Raw genomic sequence first — 12,294 nt, 5'->3', positions numbered from 1 at the left:
AAATACTTTTTTATTTCTTAGTGCTTGTATCAACGGATCTTAATAAAATAATTTATAAATTCAAAAAAATTAATAACTCAAAAAGTATGTATTTTTCGAAAAAGGTTTTCAGGCAAAAGTATACTTAAATTTTGCTTAGATTTCAAAAATGTATTAATATACGTTGCATCCCACCAAATGTCAAATAAAAGTATTTCGCGCCAAACAGAGAACCGCATATTTTAACAAAACCTTGTTAGCTAGTAATAACTAAGAACTTATTTCATGCTTTGAAACATCATCCATCATAAGAATGAATTATTCCACAATAGAGAAAGTAATAAGTCACAATTTGTTATTATGTAACTGTCACGTACACTCCATTTTGACTTGAGTAATTCAAACCATTATCAGTTGAGTACCTATGTTAATTATAGTATTTTTTTTATATAATTTATTATTCTAGATCGAAAATTTAGACTTTTTTATGTAATGTTCATTTTTTGGGTTTACTGCGATCTGCTACTCATTTCTCGTTAGTAATAAATATCCCATAGTACGGTCAATTTAGACACTCGTAATTAAATAAAATCAGTAAAATTGTTTAAAATATAATTAAAAATCAAATTCGAGAGTTCCCCATTATTCCCTTGTGTGGAAAAAATTTTATTCAAGGTCAAAGGTCAAAAAATGAGTTTTTCGTAATTTTCAGCAAAACGGTGAGTTTTATTATAGAAATACCCTAGACGAAAATTGTAGACCATAAAATTATCTACAAAAACCGTACTAATACTTTTTTTCCTACAAGCCACTGTTTCTGAGATTTACGACAGTAAATCTGAAACATAACTTTTACAATTGTTTGAATCATTATATCTCAGAAAGGGTAGCTTGTCGAAAAATAAGTATTGATACGTTTTTTGTAGATAATTTTATGATCTACAATTTTTGTCTAAGGTATTTTCATAAAATACATAATTTTTACTACACCAAAACTCACAATTACTGCTTATCCTCGTTCTCTGAAGACGACAAATTGCTTATCGGAACGAGTGTCGGTATGAATCTCAGTAATAGTTCTAGAAATTAATAACTCTGATTTTTTTAAAATAATGCAAACATTTCAATAAAATATATCTTTGTATCTAAATGTTTTTGATTTTGGGTCTCTTCTCTTGTAAAATTATTAAAAAACTAATATTAAATAATATTTGAATATATGAATTAATATATCAAAAGGTTTAAGAAATAAGAAATTAATAAAATATATTCTTCGCTATATTTAAATATAAAGAAAAAGAAAAAAGTGTAAAGCAAGATATTTGCAACAAAATAACTTTAATATACAAATATTTGATTGATGATGTAATTGTTCTATTTTATAATAAATTTTATAATAAATTTTCATCTCTTTGCCCTGATATTGATTAACCTTCCGGCGGGAGCGCCGTTGTACTGAGTGCTACAGGTGTTTTGTTTGGGTTTTCCCTTATACCCGAAGGATTAATGAGACTTCCCACCACCCCTATCACAACCTTTACACAATAGAAAAGAAAGCAGAGAAAAATCTGCAGCTGTTTAGTCATAAACAACAATAAATGTTATTCAAATAAAACTTGTTATCAATTTTTGTGCCTCTAATACTTAATAATGATTATCCTCTATAAGTATCATCTAATAGTTTATATTTATAATAAAATATCATTCTATGGATTTAATTTTTTAATTATAATAATCATAAAACGAAGAAGAAATAAAATTACAGTAAGACAAGCACTAGGAGCTAATTTTTGAGTATAATTCAGTTAATTCATTGTATAAAGTAAGAGTGAATAATCTATTTTAGCAAAATTAATTGTAAAAATAAACATTTACATGAAGGTTTTAAATAAAATAAACTTGTGTAGTACTCAGTACAACGCGCGCTTGCAGGTGTAATAAAATGGGGCGCGCCCACCCGAAAGCCACACATACTTAACTTCACTTGGGTCTCTTGCTTTGGGGAATCTATTGATCTGCTCAATATTATTCTCGATAGACATTCTGAAATATTTCAAAGCATCAATCTAACAGTCAATAATTCAGTAGATAACGTAATACTGGAGGAACTTACTCGAGTGAAACAAAAAAAAAATAATGATGTGACAGAAAAATTAATATTTTTTTTGTTATACATTTCTAGGGCTACATAACTAGTGATCTTGAATTTGTTAATAAAGTAAATGAGGATGGTTGTAAAATTCAAGTCATTATTTGCTACTATACATGAAAAGCATGACCATATACAGGGTGCTCCGGTACTTGATAAAAAGAGTTCGGAAGTGAATAGATGACGTGAAAATAATGCTGAGACATAAAAAAATTCTTTTACGGCCCCTCGTTTATAAAAATTCATAATATTAGAATGTATAATACAGAAAATATACCTGTATACAGGGTGTTTTTAATGAAGCTGATCCCGTCTCTAGGATAGATACAAAACTGAAAAATATTTGGGGTTTGCTCAGTAAAAAAATTAAACACATTTTGCCGCAACTATTGAAATTTTATACGAATATATTTTGAAAACTGATACATCCAATGAATTTGTTTTTACACCAAAAAGATACTCTTGATAAAACTTTCGTACGTACCTACAAATATTTTTGCAATTGTTGGAAATGAAACTATTTTTATTTAATTTTGATTATATCGATTATATTTGGTTTTCTTTTTTTTGATAGATTTGTTTTCAATTAATTTTCGTATCCAGATTTATCGGCATCTACAGAGTGTTTCGGGACTAGATGCAAAACGGGATGAATTTGTTCTTACACCAAAAAGGACTTTTGATAAAACTCGATACCGTGTACGGTTTTCGGAATATTGTGATTTGAAAATTATGGAGTTATAACTGATGCTGGTATCAAGTAATGATAAAGTTATTAATTCTTATTAATCAGTAAGCACCATGTGAATTGAACCTATTTTGTCCCGTTAATGAGATCCCATCGATAAAACGGATACATTCAAAAAAGTTGGGATAGAGAGCTTTCGTTTCTTGTTTCACAAAAATCCAGTCTAATCAGTATAGGATATTGTTTTAATTAGTGTGGACACTGAGCTATTAAAGGTTGTAGTATGAGTCTCAGAACTGCAATACGTGATCATCAAATTGTTTGTTTCATACTAAAGCCTTGTTGAATTAGATATTGTTAATCAAACTGTACTTAAATTTTGAATGCGAACCTACAAAAAATAAATTCTGGTAGGCCAAGAACAGTTAATAAAGAAAATATGATTTTGAATGTTCAAATTACAACAGATAGTGTAAGAAATATGGCAAAACAAACATCCTTATTATTACGGACAAGTCCAAGAGTTCTTGTCAGACGATCTACACTCATTTAATGTTTGCGCAGCAACTTTAGGTAACAAATTAATAGGATATCACATTCTATCTTCTACGAGAAACGAAAGCTCTAATCCAAATTTTTTCAAATGTATCCGTTTTATCGATAAGGTCTCATGTCATATCAGCATCGATTATTACTTTATAATTTTCAAATCAAAATACACGGTACACGGTATCGAGTTTTATCCAGAGTACCTTTTTGGTGTAAAAATAAATTCATTGGATGTATCAGCTCCCAAAACATGTTCGTATAAAATTTCGGTAATTACGGCAAAATCGCAAAAAACGTGTTAAATTTTTTACTGAGCAAACCTCAAATATTTTTCAGTTTTCTATTTATCCTAGAGACGGGATCATCTTTTTCGAAACACCCTTATTTCGCAACTTTCAATGCCTATAACTCAGAAACAATTTTTCTTTATATCACAGAATTATTTTCATGTCATTTTTTCAATCCCGAATGTCTAGTCTGCATCTAGTCCCGAAACACTCTGTAGATGTCGATAAATCTGGATAAGAAAATGAATGGAAAACAAATAAAAAAAAAAACAAAATATAATCGACATAATCAAAATGAAATAAAAATAGTTTCATTTCAATCAATTGCAAAAATATTTGTATGTATGAAATTTTATGAATAGTGAATACATTTCAGAAATATTATTAGCTTATTAATCTGTTAATAGCTGCTGATTTTGTTGGAAATCAGCAATAATTTGTTGCAAACAATTGTGATTATAGGGGGCACGAAGTATTCTTATGGATTCTTAATAAATCTTCCATGTCAAAACAAGAGAATGTAGTTATTATACCACAAAAATAAAAACAGCAACATGCCTGTGATGTATGAAAAAATAAATAAAATTAGAGCACCACAAGGCGTAAATCAAGCAAAATAATTAAATAATACGCTGTTTGTCTATTTTTTTATCGGCCTACACAATCACAGTATACATTTAACTTCTCTTCGTAGATCTGATTTTTGTTTACTTAAAAATAAATATATCAAGCTCAATACGCAACCTGCAAATAAGGAAGTCATTCATTCTATTACATAATTATAATCATGGTCTAGTTGAACAAGCGTTAACCGTCTTAAAAGCTTTAATTCGTAAACCGTCATAAGTAATTAAAAAGGCAGTCAGAATAAAGAGCAAATACTTTTAGGAAATGACTCATTCTATTATCTACTGAATATATTGTGTTACGGTGATTATACCGGAACTTAAAATACATCGACTACTACTATTATATGAATAATACTTCGTAGTGACTAATAATCTGCGTACAAGATTGATTTCAAATATTATATTAATGTGATTTTCTGCTGATAGGTGCAGTAAACATAATAGATGTTCAGATGAACAACTTCAAGTCAGTAAAAACTCATATTGAGTAAGGTTAGGTGGATTTTTATGTACTGGTTTTGATAACAAACTATCCAGTCGAAGAGATCTCCCACAGAAAAATATTCTTTACTCATAGGATTCAAACTACCAATAACTGATACCTGCAATTGTACAAATGAGGAAAGATTAATGTATTTATGGACTGATGATCAAACTAAGCGCGGGGAGGATGAAGTTACTTCTGTAGGGATGAAATTTTTAGAAACCAGTCAATATCATATTTTGATAGACTTAGAGAAATGCCGAAACGTTAATTTTTTTAATAATCTTTCAAAAGTTAATAAAAAAACTAATATAAATACGCAAATTGTCAGTGTCAATATCATATTTTGATAAAGACTTAAATAAAGTCGAAACGTCAAATTTTATCTTTTCTCCAAAAATGATTAAAGATAACAAAAAACTAATTTTGAAACAGACGAGACCTAAAATGAACAACATTTAGATGCATTAATATATAATATGTATAATAAAAACCAATATATTGGGGTTGCAGTAAATTTTGAATTTGTGTACTCTTTATTAAAGAAAATTTTTTCATTCCCTCCTGAGCTAGAGATAGATCGGTAAATATTATATTTTTTTAATGACTTAAAATATCAGTTTCAATGATTGACCTCACATAGTATTTTGTGAAAATATGTGCATTGTTCAATGATTCAATCAATTTCAATTACTTATTTTAAACATGTTTACGTATTAAAGAATTTTAATCTTATGTGAATTACAACATGCATTGTTAATGTGAAATCCAATTTCTCAATTTTTTGCATGACTTTCTGCGTTATGATAACACCTAGGAATTAATCCTAAAATTGCACTTTCCCTGATGATGAGAAGAATACTTCCCGAAAGCTTGGATTTTTAGTTTAATAAGGAGTACACAAATTCCAAAATTTGCTGCAACCCTAATATATTTTTTTTAGGTCTCTTCTATTTTAAAATTAGTTTTTTTCTAATAATTTTCGAAAGACATAAAAATTGACGTTTCGACTTTTCTTCAAATCTTTATCAAAATATGATATTGGCACTGACGATTTGTGCATTTATATTAATCCATAGATCACCTTCATCATGAATATCAAAATAAGAATAAAATAAAAAAATAAAATATTCTAAAATTTATAGCTTTTTCGTTTTTATGAATATGAATCATTTCTAAATGATAAAAAAGACCTAAATAATTTAAGTAAAGTTTATAGCTCCATTTTGTAAATTCTAATAAAACTACAAATTAATTTTTCTTATTAGAATATTTTATTTTTTGATTTTATTCTTATTTTGATATTGATGATCTAGGTGGTCTATGGATTAATATAAATCCACAAGTCGTCAGTGCCAATATCATATTTTGATAAAGACTCAAAGAAACGTCAAATTTTATGTATCAAAAATTATTAAAAAAACTAATTTTATAACAGAAGAGCTCTAAAATCAAAAACATTTAGATGCATTCATATATCAAAAGGTTTAAGAAATCAGAAATTTGAGAAATTAATATTTATAACTTTTTCTTATTGGGAACGTGGCAATGAAACACCAAAGTGGACTGACTTTAATATATTTTCCGAGCTTCAGGGAAATAATTAATTGAAATTTGTGGTGATTTTAAATTGTATAAATTCTTGTAAAAATTTTAAATTCATAGGATTCAATATTCGAAGTAACCTCACTTTGAATATTGAATTTTCAATCCTGTGAATTCAAGTCGTGCTCAAGCAATTTTTTATTTTACTATTTATATAGTAATAATTATTTTTTGGTGGCATTTATGCATACCAAAGAGAAGAGTTGTTTTTGGTAATTATACTCTTTCACGGTCACCTGGTTTTTTGGCTCTAGAAAATCGAAAAATGGATGGATTTTAATGATCTTGGTCTCAAAATGTTCCATTTACGGCGGATTTATAAAAAAAATTAGTAGAAATAGCTGGAATGAAAATTTCTTATAGTTTTACCGTTTTAAATCGTAAAAAACGGCTTTGCAAAATAATCTTTTACAAAAAATTATCTCATTATCAGATAAAGTTCTTATATTTTTTTTGTATTCTACATAAATTAATAAACAATTTAAAAAAAAATCCAAAAAGAATGATTTTCTCAGTTTTTATAGCTTCGATGAAATCGATGAAAAACAATCAATTTTCGTGAATAGTTTCGTACTATATTCTTCAATGTTAATAGTTTTTGGACCATTAAAAATCGAAAAATAGATAAATTTTATAATTTTGGTCTCAAAATGTTCCATTTTACGACGAATTTATGAAAAACACAGGGGTAGTGGCTGAATTTGCGGTTTTTAATAGTTTTAAACCTTAAATATTTTTTTAAAAATTCATTTTTTTATCTAAATTGCGAAAAAAAATATACGAACTTGATTCCACGACGTCAGAAACAGTTACGAAGGATTATATGTAGAAAGTCATTTTTTTTTGCATTTAAAGTCATGAAACTGTAAAAAATATTTATTTTTTTTAATTTTCGTATTTTTTTTATAAATCCGCCGTAAAATGGAACATTTTGAGACCAAGATCATTAAAATCCATCCATTTTTCGATTTTCTAGAGCCAACCTAACCTAACCTAACCTAACCAAAAAACCAGGTGACCGCGGAAGTGTATAATTACCATAATTTTTTGTGAGGGATTTTTTTGCAAAACCGTTTTTTTTACGATTTAAAACAGTAAAACTATGAGAAATTTTCATTCCAGCTATTTCTACTAATTTTTTTTATAAATCCGCCGTAAAATTGAACATTTTGAGACCAAGATCATTAAAATCCACCCATTTTTCGATTTTCTAGAGCCAAAAAACCAGGTGACCGTGAAAGTGTATAATTACCTTGTTTTTGAACACTTGTTACATAAATAAATATTTTGGTTAAAAAAAATCAAAAGTTCGATTTTTAGTATCTAGCCATAGTCTTTCAATATCTACTAGTAGCTTGAGACGTCATATTACCTCTAATCCTAAGAAGACCTTAAGATGTGAAAAGAATTATGTATAATAAAATTAGTAATTAATTATTAACATTGGAATTCTATCATTTTATGACCATGGAAAATGATTCACGTTTGAATCCTGCAATTTAAACGATACGGTTTTTAGATATTCTAACAAATGATTACAATCGTTCAAAGAATTCATGAAATCAAGGTGAAACATTGACGCTGCAACCGGTTTATTATGGATATATTTATAGTTCTTCTCACTTTTTAATCTGTGAAAATATTAGTGTTCATGATGTAGTAAAAATTTTTATAAGAATCATATTTACGTTAAGCGAAAAAATGTACATTTCCACAACAACCAACAAGACATAGACTGACAAAAATTGTAGAAGTAAGTACAGAAATTTTAGCAAAAATAACATCTAAGAATGAATTTGCCTTTTACATTGTTAGATTATTAATGATTCTGTCTTAGTACAAAAAATTACTGTTCAAGAAATTAACCTCCTATCATAACTAAAATTACAAGTAGTAAGTATGTGATTACATACAACTCCATTGACTAGAAATACTTCTAAGTAAATTTATTTTTAAATAAATGATATATATCATGTGTAAAGTATGAAAGACTTAATATCAAGCATCAAAAGTAAGTATTTATACAAAACATACACACGTTGAGATTTTAGAACTTCTTTCAATTATTGTGGCTAAAGTGACGTTCTTTAATCAAAGAAGAATATAAGTACCAAATTACATCCAATTGAAGTGAAGCCAGTCCTTCATGATGCGTACAATGCTTCCAACGTTGATAGTTGGTTTCAGTATTACGTATGTCATTCGACGAATGTTTTGCTTCCAACGGAACGTTGACAATGGAAACATTGAAACTAAGTTGGAACCAACACTTGTGGTACAACTAAACACACACCTTATCCTCTTGCGCGTGAACGCTACGTGCTTTTTATGAAGTACCAAATTAATTTGGTGAATAATCGAGGTTCATATTTTTTCACGCTTGTCTGTAGCGTTACGTCCAGCCTTAGCCCAATGTTCGGCCAACGTTGGAAGGTAAATGTTGGATGCATTAGTTGCAGCACTGTATCCAGCTTTCTTTACAACTATCAGTCAACGTTGGAACGCGATTGTTGATCCAAACATTGGACGCATCGTGTAGTACCGGCTTAAGTGTTTTAAGTTTCAGAGAGATTTGAGATGTATAAATACTACTAAAAGAAAATGAAAAATGTGTTGCGAAGTTGCGATGCCATTGACAAACAAAAAAGCAAAGTAAAGTAAAGAATAAGTATTTATAAAATCAATTATTATTGGAGTTTCAAGAATTGTGAGATAAAACTCATGAATTATTTGAAATCCTACATCCCTCTCCTACAAATAATCATTTTTTGAATAAAAATCAAGGTATATTGTTCTCAAAATTGATAAAAAATTCAGTATTTGGTAAGAACGTACTAACTACTTTACATATTGTATAGAAAACGATAACAATGTGCTGCCATTTAAATATTTCATCGATGACACTGTATCTCTGAATTGGGACAATCGGTATACATTAATCTTGTATTATAACATCGTGATTGAGAATATCGAACTATTGAATGTATTTCAAATAACAGGTTCATTGTACTAACTATAAAAGAGATCATTTATTTAGTACCAAGGATAATACAGTAACTTGTAAATATTATAGTCCATTGAAATGTTACAATGGACCTTGAGTTTTTCTGAGGTCGCAATTTTATTTTATCGATGTGTGGGGTGTCAAGGAAAGCTTAACCCCAAATTTGTAGGGTTCCACCCCTTGTCCCCCGGCCGCCATCTTAAATAAAGGGGTGAAAAACTATTTTTGACGATATCTCGCGATAAATAGCTTTGCCTACAATTTTGTTTATGACACTTTTTGTGATTAACGGCGAATTTAAAAAGTTATGAGCAACAAAGTACAGAAATTTTGTCAACAATTTTTTTTCGCTAAATAACTTTGAATTTTTTGATTTTTCAATAGAATCACCAATATTTTAGATCCTTCTTTGAGGATTAATTTTATATGTGGATTTTTTGAATTCCACTCATTCTTGTGGCCCATAGAGCGTTCCAAAAGTACCGGGGCGCGTCTATGCTCACCACATTGTGCAAAAAACAAAATATTTGTCATTTCACTTTTTTTTATTTTTCTTTTCCTCACAGATTTTTCTGAAAATTTATGTATAATTTATTATTTTTAAACGATTCTTTTCTCCTTTTGGTATCCACATGTTTGCTTGCTTCTTCCAGCTCCAATCTTCAGAAATTTAATATATCTTAGTCCTCGACTGGACCTGGTGATATACTCGAAGACTGTGGAAACGATCTGAATCTTGGGTTGGAGGCAGTGAGGATGAGCTAAATGAATTTTTGATCACAGTTTTGGCAAATCGTTTATATCGCAAGGTGTCCAGTGAATATTCTTCATTACCGCCATATAATACTATGAATAAACGTTCAACAACAAGAACCAATAAAGAAGGATCAACTTTTTCAGACAAAAAGAGTGTGGCACCACCAGGTAACTCTGTATGTTTCTAATTTTCTGAAGGTGTAAATGAAATTGAGAAAACATATGTGGCTGTAGAAAAGCAAGCCTCAAATGCTCTGCAGTATGTCTTCATTGTGCTAGCGAAACTTGCAGCAACGTCATAGAAATATCAAAGTTAACAGAAGAAAACGAATGAGAAGATGAACTTCCAATTATGAATCCAATTTTAACTCCCGTCATTCCCCAAACCTGTACTTTTGGCACAGATGTAGATACTGACCCTGAAACACAACCTGGACCATCAAAAAGAGCTAAAATAGACTACGTAGTACAAAACGCCAGGCAAATTTAAACGTTATTCAAATCTTTCTCACCTACAACTTATCTGTGGATTAGGCCTACTGGGGATACCACTTAAAAAACGCGCCTACGGACTCTACCTTATATGTAGCGGGGAAGAGAGTCGATTAAAAATAATTAATTATGTATAATTGTTCAGAAAAATCTGTAAAAGAGAGAAAAATAAAAAAAATTAAATATTAAATTAACATATATTGTTTTTGGCGTAATGTGGTGAGCTAAGACGCTCCCCGGCACTTTTAGAGCGCTCTATGAGCTACAAGAATGAGCGGAATTAAAAAAATCTACATATAAAATTAATCCTCCAAAAACGATCTAAAAAATTGTTTTGAGGTAATTTTATTAAAAAATCAAAAAATAAAAAGTTGTTGTTGAAAAAGGAGTTGGTTGACAAAATTTCTACACTTTTTTGGTCATAACTTTTTAAAATCGCGGTTAATGGTAGAAAGTTTCATAATCAAAATTGTAGGCAGAGCGATTGGCCACAATTTATGTCTATACGAATTTTTTGTAGGGACAATAGTTCGCGAGATATTGTCAAAAATAGCTTTCCACCCCTTTATTTAAGATGGCGGCCAGGGTACAAGGAGTAGAAACCCACAAAATTGAGGTTGAGCTTTCCTTGATCTCCACCCCACACTTCGGTAAAATAAAATTGCGTCCTCAGAAAAACGTAAGGTGAGGGTACTAAAATTGTAACATTTTAATGGACTATTGGGGTTACTGTAATCAAATGTTATGGAATATTCATGAGGCTTCTCTTACTCCCAATTTTTTTGGGGAGTAAAAGAAACCGCTGATGTGCCCTCACACACGTTCCGATTTACATGTACAAGTCTACTGTGTGTAGGTCAGGGTAGAATCCTTTCAAAATTATAGAAAGTGGGGATAAAATAATAGTAGGATGAAACCCATTGAAAAAGGAGAATATCATAAAAATAAGAGAATAAACTTTTGAGGGTAATATGACATCAGGAAGTGGATAAGGGTGAGTTTTTAAGGGTCAAAAAGTTCTATCTCGATTGCCGGTACAAGTCCTATGGAAAAAAAATTAGTAACAAAGTATTCACACTTTTTCACATAACCTCAAAATTTATGTGGGAAATAGAAATAATCAAGTTTTTGGTTTTCTAATTTTATCTTTTACAAAAAACATTTTTTTTTTCATGTAATTTAGTGGAAACTTAACCTCATTATGATCTAATCACACTGTAATTTATTTGATTTGAAATATTCGGGTTTTCATCTTATTTTGACTTGATAATACCCCCGTTAATATATTCGCTTCTATTGAAAAGTCGGTGAGTTTTTTGTTTGTTGAAATCTCTACTTTATGTTTGTATAAAAACATATTAGCATCACCAATGTAAATTTTCTCAGAAAAAGCAAAAAAAACTTACTTATGTTTATCAACGTAACATGGAATCTCACGTTTTTCGTGTAATTAGAGTGTAAAATTTTCATAAATAACTAGAAAGTGTACTAAGAAAATTTACCACGATGATGGTAATATTTTTTACGCAATCAAAAAGTGGAGATTTCAAAAAATAAAAAATTTACCGAATTTTTAAAAAATGCTGATATTTTAACGGGCGAATTTTCGTTTCCATAAAACTTTGAAATCGAGATAAACCATATTCTCCTCCCTCTTTAATGGGTTTCGTCC

The 12,294-nt window shown here is 29.4% G+C and overlaps 1 protein-coding gene across 2 annotated transcripts in view; it reads left to right on the top strand.

Moving 5' to 3' along the window:
• Positions 1 to 12,294, top strand: part of LOC130442168 (phospholipid phosphatase homolog 1.2 homolog) — a 65,074-nt gene that overhangs the window by 18,657 nt on the left and 34,123 nt on the right. Inside the window, exon 1 of one of the 2 annotated variants that reach the window (XM_056776264.1) lies at positions 8,030 to 8,123. The exons of the other annotated variant lie outside the window; for it this stretch is intronic. The gene's annotated coding sequence lies outside the window, so the exon portion shown is untranslated. Of the gene's footprint in view, positions 1 to 8,029; positions 8,124 to 12,294 lie in introns of those variants that run through there. 2 annotated transcript variants of the gene reach the window in all.

The sequence above is a fragment of the Diorhabda sublineata genome, chromosome 3 (genome assembly GCF_026230105.1).
Source record: "Diorhabda sublineata isolate icDioSubl1.1 chromosome 3, icDioSubl1.1, whole genome shotgun sequence".
Taxonomy (NCBI): Eukaryota; Metazoa; Arthropoda; class Insecta; order Coleoptera; family Chrysomelidae; genus Diorhabda; species Diorhabda sublineata.
Note: the sequence above shows the minus strand (reverse complement) of the source record. Positions and strands in the feature narration are given on the sequence as shown.